The sequence below is a fragment of the Peromyscus leucopus genome, chromosome 11, assembly GCF_004664715.2.
Source record: "Peromyscus leucopus breed LL Stock chromosome 11, UCI_PerLeu_2.1, whole genome shotgun sequence".
NCBI classification, from domain to species: domain Eukaryota; kingdom Metazoa; phylum Chordata; class Mammalia; order Rodentia; family Cricetidae; genus Peromyscus; species Peromyscus leucopus.
In genome coordinates this window covers 4,071,890-4,083,936 of record NC_051072.1, presented here as the reverse complement: position 1 = coordinate 4,083,936, position 12,047 = coordinate 4,071,890, and positions in this window count along the sequence as shown.

Below are 12,047 nucleotides of genomic sequence, written 5' to 3'. Positions count from 1 at the left end.
ACTTAAGGACAGACATCTTTTGGTATTTAGAGATCTGTCCTTTACTATGTGCCACATATTGTAATAAGGTGTTTGCTTAATTAATAAATGAACTGCTCTGGGTATAGGAAAGAGGTTTATTTAGCTCAGGGTTGTATTAGCCAGGGACAGACATGGCAATGACTTCTGCTCAGTTCTGCTTATGTCCTCCTCAAGGCAGATGGCGTAACTGGGGTAGAAGCATTGTGGAAATGGTCACATAGTAAAGAATAATGATTGGATTCTAGTGAAGGGTTATTTGATCACTTTATAGTGACTCCCACTAATGGGAACTAGTCAAGTACAATGATGTATCAGTCTGAGTGAAGTGTTTTCAAAATCTGATGGCCTCTTCCTCTTCTATCTCTCACATCAGCACATGATTGACAAGCCTCCAACCCAGGAATCACTGAATATCATGTTCTAGCATATCCAAAGTGCGGTGGTGCACAAGTATCAATCTGAGATCTCTATTCCAAGAACATCATCTTGTATCCATCTCCTTTGTTACCTTGTGAAATAATATGGTTTGAATGGCAGTATAGAAGCTGTATAGTTTCCTAAATACTCCACTTTAATCATATGAAAGGCCCTAGATGTAAGCACTTCACAATTACATTGATTAAAGAGAAATTACAATTTTGCATTAAATAAAATATATTCTCTATTCAAACTCTGTGATATAGGTTATCAATACATATTTTATAAAACATATTTTATGACATAGAACTCCATAGGAAGTAGATTTGAAAGAAAACTAAATCCAGCTTTTACCAATTCTTTCTTGATTTTAAGAATTCATTCCCTTTTGGAAATGTTATGAAATTCAAGAGAGGAAATGCATAGTATATGTAAATGTCTAGGTTAGAATAGTCTAGGCATGTAAAATTACAATCTAGATTTAAAACACATTTTGAGATATGTTTTCAACAAACATGGCATATCATTTTATTTAAGTCTCTATAATTAAGTTTCATGATGTTAAATCTATAATATTCAATAAAACTCTAATAGAGTCATTTGTGGGATGTTAAGATGTTCCTCTGGAAATGCAATTTGTAAAATAATAGGAGTGAGCAGATCTAACATTTATGACTATTCAACTGGAGGAAACAACACTCCCCTGTGGGGTCTCTGTGACTCTGCAGTCTCCTTAGCTTGGGGATTATATTTGCTTTAACTGTGTAAGTTCTCCAGAAGTCTAAGGCTTGTAAATGGTCCTTCTGAAAGCATGCAAGTCTTGACAAGCACCCACTCAAGTTGACACTAAGTTCCTTAATAGTCCTTAAATATATTAATGTCCCTTCTAGTTAAAAAAAAAAAGAAAGAAATATTTGAATCAGTTGGTAACTTGAGAATTTAAATTTTCTACACTTGGATAATTTAATGACTTAAAGTTCCCCCTTCACTTACCATGGCTTGTTAAATCACTACCACTTCACATGGAACAAGTCAAGGCCTCACCACAATTTGCATAAATCAATGGCTCTGATCAAGAAGTCTTAGTACACTCAAGTCCTCCAGGATATCACAAAATGAGACTCCTAGTCACTACCTTTAGTCATCTAGTTGAAGTCCTGTGTGAATATCCAATCCATTTCGTCCTTTTAAATGTAAGGCTAGGAGGCTGTTTGGGACATTTGAGGAACAGTGTAACACTCACACATGTATTAATACTTTCTGTAGCTGAGATCCCTACGTAGAGTAGAAGGTATTTATTATAAACGTGTCTGTTTGTCAAATTATTTTCTACCTAGTTTAGAAAATGTTATTTAGTTAAAAACAACTTTGAGGGGCCAGGAATATCATTAGTTAGGAGCACTTTTTGCTCTTGTAAAGGACCCAGGTTTGATTCATAACATCTACATCAAGCAGCTCAGAATAGCCTATAACTCTAGCTCCAGGGAATCCAATGACCCCACCAACCCCCAACAGGCTCCTCTACACACCTGTTACACATACAAGCACTCAGACATAATATTTACACACAAAATCAATAAATCTTTATAAAAAATTAAGTAACAATTATCCTTATTCTCATTCAGTTAAAGAAATAGACAGAGAGAAAGGTGAGGATAAGTGGCCAAGGCTCTATTATTGAGAGTGATGGAAACTGGAGCCTCAAGTATATCTGCTTCCACCAGTCTCTTTTAAATGCCAGGATATTCACATGATAAGTCATACAGTATTGTAACATGGACAGCATCAAGTTTAATACATTTGAACACAACTATGGAATTATTATATAAATATATTCTTAAGGAATAATAAATAGCTGACCATTAAGTAATATTAATACTTCACTATATTTTCCTGACTGGGTGGATAAATAAAATGCAGGAAATTTATTTTCAGACTGCATAGCATACAATTATTCAAGTAAATTGTGCAAATAATTTTGCACATTATGAATTTCTAGTTAACAAAAATAATTCAATTTTTACTCTTCATGAGACTTAAATTATAATAGAATATATTATTATAATGGAGTATATATTACTCAATATATATAAATTATAAAAATAATGTAATATATTTTAAATCCAGAATATATATATTACAGTGATATTTCACAGTTTTGATAGCTGTCAGTTGAGTCTGAATTATTTGTGACTATCCAAAAACTATGCTGAGACCCGAATGAACAATATCTTAGAATGTGAACTTCTTCAGTGTTATAATCAGCTCAGGTTAGATGACTTCCTCTTAGACTAACACAGACCCTTCATTCATTGAGCACTGTGTCCTTCTGGGAAGGAAATCAGCACACACACACACACACACACACACACACACACACACACTCACACACACACACATGCACGCACGCATGCACACACACACGCATGCACGCACGCACACACACACACATGCACACACATACCAAGTGGACTTCTCAGGGGAAGATTCTAAGATTAAGACAGCATGAAGCTTGGTATAGATGCTGCCTGGAGCTCCTAGAATCTGATAGATCTAAGGAGAGATCCTATCTAAAAACTGGAGAAGAGCTTTGCCTCTACCCACACCATGACTGCAGATATCTAGTTCCTAGAACAGTGAGAATTTTTGTTGATTTAAATTCCCCATTTTGTTTCATGTTGTCATGGAACAGGAAACTAATAGACCACCCAAGTAACTCAACATTAGATTGGTTTTTCGAATAATTATTTCTATTTCGTATGTTTTTCTTAAGCAAATTTTAACCTAGATATAAAAGCTATACATATTTATGAGAGCCAAGTGGTGTTTCAATGTGTAAATAATGTGTAGTGTTTAAATAATGTTAAATCTATTTACTTTCCCAAACACTTGCCATTTCCTTACCACAAGCTAAGTTTCCTCCTTTATTCTGGATTTTTAGGACAGAAATTCACATTGTTGTAGACTGTAGACACCAAGTCCATTCTACACACAATTTAGAGCCCACTTATCAAAGCTTAGCCAATTAACTGTCTTGGTGTGTGTGTTTGTGTGTGTGTGTGTGTGTGTGTGTGAGAGAGAGAGAGAGAGAGAGAGAGAGAGAGAGAGAGAGAGAGAGAGAGAGAAGAGGGGGGGGGAGGGACAGAGACAGACAGACAGAGACACAGAGACACAGATAAATAACCTGTGAAGGGAAGAAGAAGGCATTGGTTCTCCTGAATCACAGGTTATAGCAGTTCTGAGTCACCATGTGGATGCTGGAAACCAAGCTCAAACGCAGAAATCACTCTTCACTGCTAATCCATCTCTCCAGTCCAGTGCTTTTATCTCCCTGATGATTCCTCTCCTGGAATGGGGGGGGTCTTTTTAGGGTTTTTCTCTGAATTTCCATGATCACTAATAATGCTGAGATTCTTGTTATACTTTTGGCCACATGTGAATTTTAAGAACTATTTATTTAGCCCCATTGTCTGGTTTTAAAGCATTCTATTTAGATACTGCTGAATGTTTGGGATTTCTTTTATGTATTATGGGTTTAACCCCTTGTCAAGTGTTTAGCTTGTAAATACTTTCTCCAGTTCCACAGATTGTCGCCAGTGTGCTGGGGGGAGGTGAGAGGAATTCCTTTACTAGGTAGAAGTTTTGAATTTTCCTATGTTCTCATTTGTTGTTTTTGCTTTGGCATCTGTGAATTGGGGTTCTTGACCCTATATTTTTTCCCATTACAATATCAATAAGCTTTTCATTGGGTCTTCATGTTGCGTTATCATCCAGATATTTTACATATATCTTTAATCCACTTTATAAAGTTTTTTTTATTTATTGTGTATATGACATGTACATATGTGTTTGGGCACCCATGACATGGTGCATGTTTCCTTGCATCTTTGTGTGGGTTCCAGAAACTGAACTCAGATTATCAGGCTTTGTAGCAAGTTCTTTTAGCTACTGAGTCATCTTGCCAGACCAATTATGACTTAATTATACATTGTCATCTTATTTTTTCACAGAAATAATTCTTGTGTGCAATAAACTAACTTGAGCATGAAAAATGGTACTCTAGGGTTTTTCTTTAAAAAAATTCTATAACACACTAAATTTTACTCACAAGATATGGAAATTATAATTTTTATTAAATAAACTATACAAATAATCTCATTCAAATAGTTGAAACTTGCTATCTGGCCCTGTATTTCTATACAAATAACACTAATTGTCTCATGATCAGAAATATAATATGTAGGACAATATTATCTGACCAAAGAATTAACTTGATATAATTGTGAGAAAAAAAGGACAAACTGTACATTGGAACTTTAGATAATGATGGTGTGAGAAAAACTAAAACTAATGAAATTTTTAAATGGATGAACACTCTGATATTTTATGATAGTTACTTCAGGATGTGTTTTGTGTTTAAATTATTTGTTAGACAACTTAAATATGAAGTTTTTGGAAATCAATGACTAGAAGATCATGTGGGGATTAAATGGTATATTTACACACTTTATGTGACTGCTTATTAAAAGAAGCTCATGTTATTTAAAGAACTATATCAAAAGCATTGATCCTCATGTTAATATTTCATTGATATTCATTAATGCACTTTGTTTTGAACAAGAGAATTAATTGAATTGAAGATCAGAAAATCAAACTCTTAGGTATGCTGACAAATCATGTCTCTGTGTTCCTATAAATATGTGTGTAAGTGATGAAGATGTGTGTTGCCTGATTAGTTCAATCATGAAATTCAAAAATTACCAGGAATTAAAATTTTCCCTAAAACTGATTGTTCTGCTTGATATTTGGATGTATGCTGCATTATAATGAGGCAGTGTGTGACCTGAAGAGACCATCTAATAATCTTCTATAGTTATACACATAATGGAACAGCATGCTGGTGTCTTTCAGTAAAGAAATACCAAATGTGTATGAGAAAGTATCAAATAAGACTATTCGTCAATTGAGAATCAAATATGACCTGCCAATTTCTGCCTGGTTCAGATGAAGGATGAAGATATCATTCACTGAGATAAGGCATGCTGGACACTTGAGTCAACATACAATGGTCTTGTCCTTCAGTCATAATAAGAAAACATCAAGTAATAGATTACTAAAGCATTCCATAGTTACCATGACTCTAGCCACTTGGCAGTAGGGCCAAAGCATCGCTAACCTGCAAGCAGAGAAGTATGAGTAGACAAAATTTTCCCAAGAAGCAACCAAGCCACACTTGGTAAAGCTGAAGCTGGAAATATGCTCCTGTGTGCATGTCGAGAGGCTGCATCCTCTGGAAATGCTCTTCATTTGCCCAGGGATGCACAGGCTAGCCTTCCACTGCAGAGATAAGAGGGAAGATTCCAGGCTCATTTTCAATCGTAATAACTCAAGCAACTGTGACACTTCCAAAGTTGGAATTCTCTATAGCATCAACAAATAAATAATAAACTGTATTGATACATAGTAACATAGATAAATAACTGCAATTTATTATAAAATTTAAACGATTGCAACAAAATGTGGGCCTTATGCTGATTAGGAAGTTACACCCATAAAACTGTACTGCATACGAGGAATTGTAGTACAGGTTACAGAATGCTATCAGGAACTATTGTTATCTATAGTGCACAGTGATTGTCATAGCAAACAATGAAGGAGAGGTTGAAGGAGCTTTATACATAAAATTTTATATAAAAAGTTTGATAAAAAAGTATACCAAGAGTTCAGAATTATCATTTGAGTAGATTAACTATTAATGAATTTTGTTTCTTTTTAATACATTTGTTTGGGTTTTTTCTTTAGTTAATATTAAACAATATAGTAAATAATAAAATGGTCACTAAAATATGCCAACAATATCTGTCTTAAATCACAAACCCCACTATTTTCTATGGTGAATTGGTTTCAATAACCATATGTTACTTCAGAAAACATGAATCTCATCAGCACCACAGGTACTTAAGAGGTGCAGTAAAACTTGTGTGGTCACTAAGGGTTCAGTATTCAGAGGACAGCTGCCATTCTCAGAGCCTCAAGTATCTCACTGCAGATTGCGTTTACCAGCCTAACACCACCCCTTGACTTACAAGTAAATTCTCACTTACCAGCTGTGGTAGTTAACTTTGTTTATCAACTTGATCGGATTGGGAGTGAAGAAATAGGCAAGCCTGTGTACACATGCACGAGGCTTTATGTTGAGTAGATTAACTGACATGGTAGATAAATGTGGGTAGCACCATTCCTTTGGCTAGAGTCTGGGGGTAAATAATAGAGGCAAAAGTGGCTGAGCATGGATTTTGCTGCTCCCTTTTTCCTGACTTATGGACGCTAGCTGCCTCATTCTTTCACCATCGTGATGGACCATGAATCAGAATGAACCTCTCCTTCACTAAGTTGCATTTGTCAGGTATATTATTCCAGAAATTTACTAAGTAACTAATATAACAGTCTCCTGGCACCAAATATCCAAGTGGGCTAACCAGCGTTTCCCCCTCAATTTTCTAACCCAACTTCCAATCTTGCAAGCATGACAAGGTGTTTAATCCACTCAGTTCATTTTGATGTAATTAAGATTTAGCTAAAGAAAAGAAAAGTGGTTTTCCAAAGTGAAAACTTTCAAGCATACTACAGATATCAGGTTATCACTGTAAGGAAGTTGTTGAGTCAGGTATAATATATTGAAAGCCTGAGAAGATTAGCCACATCTCAGCAAAGCAGTCTTCACTTAGACAGGGAAATGCACTCACCTCACCTAGAAGTGCTTGGAATGAAAACATTCCTGTGTCATGATTATTCATCATTATCTGCTTTGTCTTCTTCACGGCCTCTTCATCTCTCTTTTTCTTAGACCTCTCCTCTCTCCTGTGTCATCAGCATTTACCTGGAACTGTGGCTGGTAACGAGGTTAGACTTGCAAGAAAAAGCTTTATGACTGAATCATTTTGCCCTGTAATGAACTCTGCATCATAAAATTTGCTGGGGTCATACTTACAAATAAGAGCAGCACACAAGTATACATAAATGCTGAGGTATGGGCACTGAGGTTAAATATATAAAGCTTGGCTGAATAACAAACACCCAAGAAGCCAAATGACTAAGAATATATTCCACACTGATTGAATGCCATCTCAACATTACCTTTGTACAGACATATAACCATAACATTTGCAAAATTATAAGCTATCCAAAAGTCACTGTAGCTCATTTAAGGTCTGTATTTTGAGAACATTTTTATCTTAAGTATTTATGTCCAAACCCCTTTCAAGTCTTCCAAATGAGATCAATATAAATCTCTGTGGAATAGGTCTTTATAATTTATGTTTTGATAATTTCTGAGCAAGCAAAATTCAGCTGTCAGATAAAAAGTGATAAATTCCACAGTCCTGGAGAATACTGTTCAATTAGGCTCTTTCCACACTGAAGTTCCTTATCGATTTTTCTTAATCTCTAGGACCCAATTTAAAATGAAATCTTCTTCACTTACAACAGAGTTATGAAGAAAAAGGGGTGTAGTGCAATCACAACAGCATAGACATGATCTAATTTCATTTCCCATCTGTCATTTCCTTTAGATTCTGGCAGGGGTGGAATCCCAGATGCCATTTAAGGATCATGAACAAATGCCCTAAGGAACCTATCCTGATGCAAAGTTTAACCCTATTCCTCTGGGTGTCAGACACTACCAAGATGGAAGTACAGGGCTCAGGAAGCCCTCAGGACTGAAGATAATTCGAGGTGAATATGGTTTATTATTTAGAAAAAAAAATATTTGAATGTACTCATATTTTCCCCAGTATGCATTTAAGCTTATTTAAGCAGGCTTTTCTAAGTACAAGAGCACTGATTTGTCTTGTTTCACAGATTAAATCCTAGGCTTGGGAGATGGCTCAGTGGGTCAGTTTTTGGTAAGGCAAGAACTAGGACCTAAGTAAGGATCCCCAGCATTTACAGGAGCAGGGTGCAATAGTGTCTTCTTTAAAACCAGCTCTGTGGAGATACGGGAAGATAGAGAGGCAGGAGGATCCTAGGAGGATCCCAGAAGCTCACTAGCCAACCAGTCTAGCAGAAATGACAAGCCCTGAGTTCTCCACTACAAATGTGACAAAAATAAATTAGATCCCACTACAAAAATGGTAATCCAGGCATGGTAGTACAAAGTTTTAATCCTAGTACTTGAGAGGCAGAGGCAGACAGATCCGAGTTCAAGGCCAGCCTGGTTTGCATAGAGAGTTCCTGGACAGAGAGGGATACATAATGGAGTGACCCTCATCTCAATTCAACAAAAACAAAAAGCCTAAGTTTTCATTTTCTTTTCAACTAAGTGCCTAGCTAATACCATGACTTTAGAATCTCAGTTCTTAAGATTATTCTAACTACCGAAGTCCCGTGACCTGCAGCATTGGAAATCGATGTTTTCTGTGCTTCTCTCCCAGCTTCCCTCTGTCCCTCCATGAGAGCCCATGGCTTTAGAGTGTTCCTGAGACTGGGCTATCTCTTCTCTGCCCAGTGAGGCTGGTACTTTCCATCCCTGAAGTGCTGTCTTCCTGTAAGGAAGCCTGCATCGTCCTTCAGCTGGAGTGAGCTCCTTGCAGCCATTCTGCAGACTCATACTTTTCGATCTTTCCCTGAAGACTTATCCCAAATCACAGCTTGCATCTCCCACATTCAGGCAATCAGAAGGCACGATGGAAAGGGAAGGATGGTTGTAGAAGGTGCAGCCAGGTTCAATGCAGCTGTCGTTCCCTGTCTCTTCAGAGATCTGGGACAGTTACTTCCCCTAGCCTGCACTAGTTTATTTATCTCTGAAATACAGGTAACAAGTCGTCCCCCATCTGCAACCATGCTGGCAATGTTTGGTGCAATTACATGCTTGGTGTGAGATTCCTCTCTTTTTCCACAGGCAGCTAATTTCTCCTCTGAGTTATCGGCTTCCAAGGGACTCAGACAATGCCGGATCAACCCCAACCAGAGGGGGAGGACCTCTGGTGTACTGGTGAGGCAATATCACAGCATTTACTCAATCAAATATAGATAAAACTTAAGAGATATCAGATTCTAAACAGGGACATTTGCAAATATTTTATCTTCAAGTAGAAGAGGCATCATTACTGTATGATCACATGTCTTACTTATGAATATATTAATAAAATCCTTTTACTTTCTAAAAGTACAAAGTCTGTTAGAGGGTAAATTATGCTTTAACACAGGTGATTTGCTTACATTTCAGGTAGAGAGAGCATTGATCATGGTTGCTCTGTTCAATTATAACTGAAATAAACATAGTTAAATTTGAGCCTGTTACATAAAGAGGGACTGAAATAATTTGCAAGCATATAAATTTTTATAAATTTTAGCATGAAGTTATTGTTACATGCACCTGTGATCCATTACTCAGAGTTTGAGGGTATGTGTGTAAAGTCTTGGGTAAAGAGCTATTAAAAGGATAATGGATTGTTTGTTTAATAAAAATTTATTTTAAAACAGTATAATTTGTTCTTTTTATTGTTTATGAATTTTATGTGTGTGTTTAATGTGCTTTGATCAAATCCATGCCCAATTTTCTCTACTCCAATTTCTTTTCCCCTCCCCCACCAATACTTTTTCCTCCCAAGTTAATGTGCTCTTTAAATACATTGAGTCCATTTAGTGCTGCCTCTGAGTGCTCTGATGGAAAGCCATGTCATGGAACATGGGTGGGTCCCTCTCAGGAGCAGCATCCCTAAAGAAAGCTGACTCTCCCTCCCAACAGCCAGCAACTGCCAATAGCTCCTGAGCTAGAGTGGAATCAGAATTCCTTCTCTATCCACACGTGGACTTTGTCAGGCTTGCTCTGGTGCACGTCATGTACAGGCAGTCAAAGCCACTGTGATTTGTTTGTCAGGAAAACAGTGTTGCTGCAGTGATCTCTACCTTTGGTTCCTACAATCCCTCTACTCCATCTTTCACAGCAGGTCTCTGGAAGGTCGTTTGCTAACTTCCTATAGTTTTTGTAACAAATCTCTATAAAAGCAGTGGCTCAAAATATCATGAATACAATGTTTCACAAATCTAGAGATGTTTCACTGAGTGGAGACCTCTGTGTCTAATAGCAATCCAGAGACTCTGGTACTTCAGGGTTCTGTCAACACACTGGCTTCTGAATGCATCACCTCATTCTGTTTCCATGAGCACATTTCCTTCTCCCTCCCAAGGGCAGGGGTCTTTGATTCACTCTTCTTAAGGATACATAGAGCCACCATAAGACTTGACATGAATATTTCAATCACAGCTACAAAAGTTGTTGAGTCAAACATTTTACTAAGAAAAAAAAGGAGAACTAGGGACTCATCATTCCTCTCCACATTCTATTCTTTCCCTTGTTTTATATATTTTAAATTTTTTATCAGTGGATTCTGCTGGAATTTATCGGTGGATTCTGCTGGAGTATCAGATACAGATAAGCACTGGAGGGCCCCTGTTGCAAATCACCCTCTGGAGCGATGGAAGGATCTTTCTACTAGCACGTGGAGGAGACCCGATCTAGTCTTGGTGTGGCCCCAGGGTTCTACTTATGTCTTTCCTCAGGACAATGAGGTTCCTCTTTGGATTCCTGAGCACTGAACGCATCCTGTGGCTGCTGCTGAAGCCCAACAAGACAGAGACCTAATGAGTCTTCATGAAAAAAACTACCCTTCTGATGCCAATGGAGAATGAGAGCTCAATATGGCCAGCTTTGGCAAGCATTAATGTAAGCCTAGGAACTGTAGCCATGAGATTGGATTCTCCAGAAAAGCTGCCAGCTAAAGTCGTGCTGGGATCAAGAAAAATGGGCCTTGGTGGTTCGTGTTCCTGGAGTTGTATCCATGCCAGTGGATGTCCACACACTTGAGAAGAGAATTTGACATTGCTGCTGCCGCTGTTGTGGTTATAGCAATGGCGGCCACCGCTGCTACTGTTTCTGGGATTATCATTTCATAATTGCTTACTACAGCTAGCACAGTGGAGACCCTGGCAACAAAAGTAGCTACCACAGTTAGTTAATCTTCCATTCTATTGGGCATGATAAATTTAATTCAGTAGTTATATACATCTCGATTGGCTTTGAAAATTATAAATTTATAAACTCAAGCTCCAGTTGCTTTTGGGATACTATCTTACAAGGACTCCAGCGTACAGTATGACTTGTTAAGGAAGGAAATGGCTCAGCTGCCTTTAGCCTACTGGCTATGGGTAGGATAGGGCCTCTGTGGGTCTATTCTGTGTTGAACACACAGATTGCAAGCCCAGTGCCACTTTGAGATCTTTGGTAGCAGTTAACTCTGCAGCTCACACATGATTGAGCCTGTATGATAATGAATATTCAGAGACAGGTAATGCCTGGGGGGCACTCACCAACCTAAGATAGAGCACTTGTGTGGCCTGTGCAGGTGTCTCCATGACAGGTAAGGTGACCAGCTGATGTCCCACGCAACCCAAGTCAGAAGCTCATTTTTTAATTAAAGGGGGACCTGTAGGTCCCTGGCTCCTGTTTTGGATAACTGTTGCCTTGCTTGCAGAACTTGACCTTGATATCCTCCCTATGATAATTCCCTGCCAGGTTCCACCCTCCTGAATGCTTAAGGGAAGTTCCT